This window comes from Myotis davidii, unplaced genomic scaffold (assembly GCF_000327345.1).
Source record: "Myotis davidii unplaced genomic scaffold, ASM32734v1 scaffold137, whole genome shotgun sequence".
In the NCBI taxonomy this organism is placed as follows: Eukaryota; Metazoa; Chordata; class Mammalia; order Chiroptera; family Vespertilionidae; genus Myotis; species Myotis davidii.
The window spans coordinates 1,567,069-1,573,250 of NW_006288719.1; the positions used below are offsets into that span (position 1 = coordinate 1,567,069).

General features: G+C 39.6%; 1 pseudogene; it reads left to right on the plus strand.

The window, feature by feature from the left end:
- The first annotated feature begins 3,518 nt into the window (after positions 1–3,518).
- On the plus strand, positions 3,519–4,658 carry LOC102757505 (annotated as a pseudogene).
- Positions 4,659–6,182: the final 1,524 nt, after the last annotated feature.

Sequence of the window (6,182 nt, forward strand, 5' to 3'; positions counted from 1 at the left end):
AAAACCAAAAATTAAGCCTTCTTGTGCCAGGGGAGCATATAAAAGGTGAGGAAAAAGATGGGGTAGGATACAGCTTATAGGAGTCTCTGACAGGTTAGATCCACACAGTCATTTTCAAAGCATCCTGCTTAAGTGGTTTGGGTAGCTTTTGCTTCGACTTAATTTGCTTATTTTCAATTTTCCCCAAATTATGCCATAAATTCATTATCTATTCACTAATCAAATACAATCCAAAGGCACTTTTAGACCGTCTAGGACTTCCATGGTTTATGTCTGGTGTCAATAGAAAATACAGAAAGGATAGAGAAGACAGGCCTTGCTTGTCTGTCTGCACCTTTTCAAGGTGACTCAGCTTTTCATATCCACAAACAGGATGTGCATCCCCTAGGCTAACAAGGCTTAGTAAACAGGCAAAGCTTCCACCTCTTTCTGAACCACGGAACTATCCATGGAGACCTTAGTCATCTTCCTTCCCATCCCCTTCTTTCCTCTTTCTTCCATCATCTCCCTTTGTCCTCCAACATGATGCACCATTAACAAACAATACTCTCATAGCGTCTAGGCTGACACTGGGCAAGGAGAGGAAGGGCTTATTTTCATTCTCATGTAATGGTTTTAGTGGAATGTATTTTCTAACACACTAAGCCTTGCCTATGAAAGAGAACACTGAGGACCAAGAAAATGTGTGTGTGTGTGTGTGTGTGTGTGTGTGTGTGTGTGTGTGTGTGTGTGTTTATTGGGGGGAGGGAGTAATACAGTGGATCCTAGAGTTCAAAAATCCAAAATAGCTCTTGGTAATATCCTCATGGTCCTTATTCTTACCTTACACATTTATTTCAATGTGAAAGAAAAGACAGCCTTGGGCACTATCTTATGATTTCCTATTCCAAAACGGGAGGCTATTTTGGTTTAGGCTAGTCTTTATGTCATTTTAAGAGATTGACATCGAAGCAATTGGCATGGCTTGTTATAAACCTCCGACCCTGTCTATTTCACTCAGTTGTACTCTAACATTTTCTACTCCTCTGCTAGGCTGAGAATTCTTACAGGCCAGGGACCACAGTCATTAGCATTATACTGAGCAGAGTTCATGGAATATTTAAGGGATAGAATGGAATCATGTTATCCCTAATTCACTCTCCTACCTCCATCCAGTGCCCTGGAATGTGATCACCCTACTCAAGTGTCACGGTGATGCTGAGCACAGCAAAAGGGAAACAGCCTCTCAGGAGAAACCAGGAGGGCTCCTTCTAGTCAACACACACAAGGCCAGGGGATGATTCATATAAAGCCAACCAGGCAATCATTAGACAATAGGATTTCAAGTCGAGCAGCAATTATGAGTCATAAGAGTCATGCTCTAAGTTTGAGTATCCAGGTTTGTTTTGCTCCTCAGTTACATAAGTAATGGGCAGCACACCTTACATATAGACAAAAACAAAAGGCCCAGATCATTTGAGTTGTTTAAATTTAAACACTCGTTACGTACAAATATGTTTTAGTTTTATGTCTATGGAGGAAATAAAATGAATCATATACATTTTCTTCAATTTCGTAAGTCTTTTGTTTGCATTCCTAGGAGTTATATTTATTTCCCTCAAATATCCACTCAAATATCACATCCTAAATTATTGTGAATAGATATTTGAAGTGAGGACTGGAGAATACAGTTTTTCCCATAGGAAAGCCTCTCCTCACATAATTGGCATAACTATTGCTCTTGAGAAAACATGAAATCTGTTTTCTCTCTTTTTTAAAAATATGTTTCTATTGATTTCAGAGAGGAAGGAAGAGGGAGAGAGATAGAAACATCGATGATGAAAATCATTGATCGGCCACTTCCTGCACACCCTCTATTGGGGATCTAGCCGGCAACCCGGGCATGTGCCCTTGACTGGAATCAAACCCAGGACCTTTCAGTCTGCAGGCTGACACTCTATCCACTGAACCAAACCAGCTAGGGCTCTGTTATCTCTTAAATAAAACTGACAAAGCATCATCGCAATATTAATAGAGATGCTTAGTAGCAAAAGGGGGACAAAAGCTTAGAACCCCATTAATGAGTCATTGTGATAGATAAAGGTTTTCTCCTGGGTTTTGGTTGCATTTGCTGTTTCCTCTCCTTGGAATGTTCTTCCCCCAGACTTCTTTTTGTTTGTTTGTTTGTTTGTTTGTTTGGGGGACTTTTGTTGTTGTTGATGTTAATCCTCACCTGAGGATATTTTCCCATTGATTTTTAGAGAGAGTGAAAGGGAGCATAACTCATAGCACAATCAGCTATATGTGCTTTAAGCTACCTGCTGTGGTCAGTAGTAATTCATTTGGCATGTCTTACTGTGCATTAGCACAATAATGAAATCTGACGACAGTTGCCTTTTCAAAAAAATATATTTTTATTGATTTCAGAGAGAAAGGGAGAGGGAGAGAGAAAGAAGTATCAATAATAAGAAAGAATCATTCCTGCACACCCCCTACTGGGGATTGAGCCAGCAACCCAGGAATGTGCTCTGACCGGGAATCGAACCATGATCTCCTGGTTCATAGGTCAATACTCAACCACTGAGCCATGCCAGCCAGGCCTACAGTTGCTATTTAAATTTTACTAACATGATCACCTTAATCTTCTTGTCACTTATTTAATCTTTTTTGAAAATGTATTTTTCAATCCAGAATTATAAAGGCTTTTAAAGTTTGTTCTGATAATAATGTGTACAAGAATTAATAGCCCAACTTTTTTGAAATACTAGTTCAGAAATTCACACAACTTGTAAACTTCTTTTTTATAAGTACTGCGTGCTAACCGATTGCGCCACTGGAGCTCCTAAACTTTTTTTAAAATATATATATATTTTATTGATTTCAGAGAGGAAGGGAGGAGAGAGATGGAAACATCAATGATAAGAGAGAATCATTGATCAGCTGCCTCCCGCAGGCCCTTACTGGGGATCAAGTTGGCAACCCCGAGCATGTGCCCTGACTGGGAATTGTACCACCATGACCTCCTGGTTCATAGGTCGATGCTCAACCACTGAGCCACACCCTCATGCTACCTTAAATGGTAACGAAATAACTGACTATGTTCCTGGGATGTTCATAAAAAAAATGAGGGGTGGTGCCCTGGCCAGTTTTGCTCAGTGGTTAGAATGCTGGCCTGTGGACCAAAGCGTTGCAGGTTCCATTCCCGGTACCTCGGTTGCAGGCTCACCAGGGAAGCAACCACTAATCGATGTGTCTCTCTCACATTGACGTTTTTTCTCTCCCTCCCTGTTTTACCTCCTCCCTCCCTCCCATCTCTTTCTACAAACAAAACAAAAAACAGTGAAAGATGGAATAATAATTTCACAGTATATACATATCAAATCATTATGTTGTATACCTTAAACTAATACAATGTTATATGTCAATTATATCTCAGTAAAATGGAAAAATGTTGAGGCCCCTGACTGCTTCTTCTCTCCCAGTCCCTGCCTCTCAAGAACCATGTACCCTTTGGTGCAGACAGGGAGGGCAGGAAGTGAATGGCACTGAAACAGATTTCCAACATCAAGTGCTTGGGGGTTGGCAGAAAGTTCTTGAACATGACAGTGTTGGACTGAACTACAAAATGAAATTTGTTATCTACTTAAACCACCAAAAGCAAATGCCCTGTACTATATTGGCTGTCTGTTTTTTTAATAGCAAAATCTGGTGATCATTAGGCTGCCTCAGGAAGTGGCCTTGTTGTCATTGTTCCAGATACCAACCCTCATGGCTGAAATATTAAAAGAGAAGGTGAGTCTGATCAGTGCTGCTCGATGGTTGAGTGTTGACCTATGAACCAGAAGGTCATGGTTCAATGCCCAGGCAGGGCACATGCCCAGGTTGTGGGCTCGATCCCCAGTGGGGGGCATGCAGGAGGTATCTGATCAATGGTTCTCTCTCACCATTGATGTATCTCTCTCTCTCTCTCTCTTCCTTCCCCTTCTTCTCTGAAATCAATAAAAATATATAGTTTCTAAAATAAAGGAGAAGGTAAGAGCTGGGACTCAGGCCCTGGTGCTGAGTTTTATGTGAATGCCACTGGAGATCCTTGGAACACTAAGCACAGAATGTACTCATATGTAACAGCGGAGCTTCCCAACTCATAAATGCCAGTTTTCCAGTGGACCCCCAAAGGATGTCTACTTTTGGCCACTCCGTGGGAAGCCATGGAGCTCTGATTTTTGCTTTAAAGAATCCTGGAAAGTATAAATCTGTATCAGCTTTTGATTCAATTTGTGATTCAGTGCTCTGTCCTTGGGGCAAAAAAACCTTTAGTGGATACTTGGGAACTGATCAAAGTAAATGGAAGCCTTTCATGTAAAGTCCAATCCAGGTTCTCAGCTGGACATACTAACTGATCAGGGAAAGGATGACCAGCTTCTTTCAGATGGACAGTTACTACCTGACAACTCGTAGCTGCCTGTACAGAAAAGAAAATCCCTGTTGTTTTTATTTATTTATTTTTAAATCTTTGTGGTTGAAAGTATTATATATGTCCCCTTTTCCCCCCAGTGACCCCTTCTAGCCCACCCGTCCCCCCAATCCCTGTTGTTTTTAGATTGCAAGAGGTTATTAATCATAGCCACTACTTCATTGCAACCTTTATCACTAATCATGCAAAATAGCTACATGCCTAAAAAACCTTAGATAAGAGAATCTCTTCAGGATTATAAAAATAGTAATAAACAGAATTGTAGGGGAAACTATTTCAAAACAGTGTGTTTCATAATGCTAAAAATGCTTCATCCTTTGTAGTTGAATCACTTTCTGAATAAATATATGAAATCTGAAAAAAGACACCTGGGAAATTGATGAAGGTGGAATGATTGATTGACTAACCATATTTTTCTGTCAATGCCAGAGAATGACAGTCTTGAAGGACTCGGAATTTCTGAACATGTTCCTTTAAGGGCTCATTGTCCTGGGCATCTCTAATGCATCTACTTGGAGCACAGGGAGAAATGGTGCCATTGCCAATGGAAGCAAGGATGTTGAGGAATCTAATGCAACATTAATACATACGTATCAGCTAAGGAGTTAGTAACCAGGATAACTTTATGTCTGACAGGTTACCTGAGAAGAAGCAGCACTTCTATTTAATACCAAACACTACACTATAAAGGAATTATATGTAAGAAATTGATGTGCATTATTTAAATCTTCTCCAGACAAATGTAACTTTAGTTCAATAATATCTAATAATAAAACGTTAACATATTTTATTGCTTTTTGTGTATTAGGAAGAGATATCTACACTCATGGTCAAAAGAACTCAAAGTACCAGCTTTGCCACTTACTGCCAGTATGTCCTTGGTATGCCCTTAGAGGAGTTACTTAAATTCTGTGAGACTCAGTTTCCTCATCTTTAAAGTGGGGGTAATAAAACCTAAATCCCAAGCACAGTGCCTAGAGCTCAATAAATGTTCATTCCTCTATTAAATTTAAAAAGAGTTTTGACAAGCTCTAGCAAAAATGGAAACAAGTGGTCAGATTTTGCTTCTCCAATGTCCAAAGTCATTAATAAATTTACCAAGTTCATGTATCACATTGCAAGAGAACTTAGAAAAAAATAGAAGTAAATGTTCTGGTTATAAAGCCACAAAATGTTAGTGAAAACAAACAAACAAGTCTATGATTTTGAAGAAAGACTCAGCTGCCCTGTCCAGGTAGCTCAGTTGGTTAGAGCGCCATCCCAAACCACCAAAGTTGTGGATTTGATCCCCCATCTCGGCATATACAAGAATCAACCAATGAATGCATGGATAAATGAAACAACAAATCATTATTTCTCTCTCTCCCTTTCTCTCTCAAATCAATCAATAAGTAAATAATTAAAAGAAAAGAATCTTCCCCTTGTGAGGGAAAAAGATTCAGTAAAGGAGCAATACAATGCAGTGGGGAATAAAAAAAGGTTTTGGAGACCATTAGGGTCAGTCTAGCTCATTTATTAGTGTATAACCTTAAGCAAGAAACTTACTACCTTTAAGGCTCACTTTCTTTATTGCCAGGCAAAGGAGAATAGCATAACTCTTCCCTTGTGAGGGAAAAAGATGCAGTAAAGGAGCAATACAATGCAGTGGGGAATTAAAAAAAGGTTTTGGAGACCATTAGGGTCACAGTCTAGCTCATTTATTAGTGTACTAGAGGCCTGGTGCACAAAA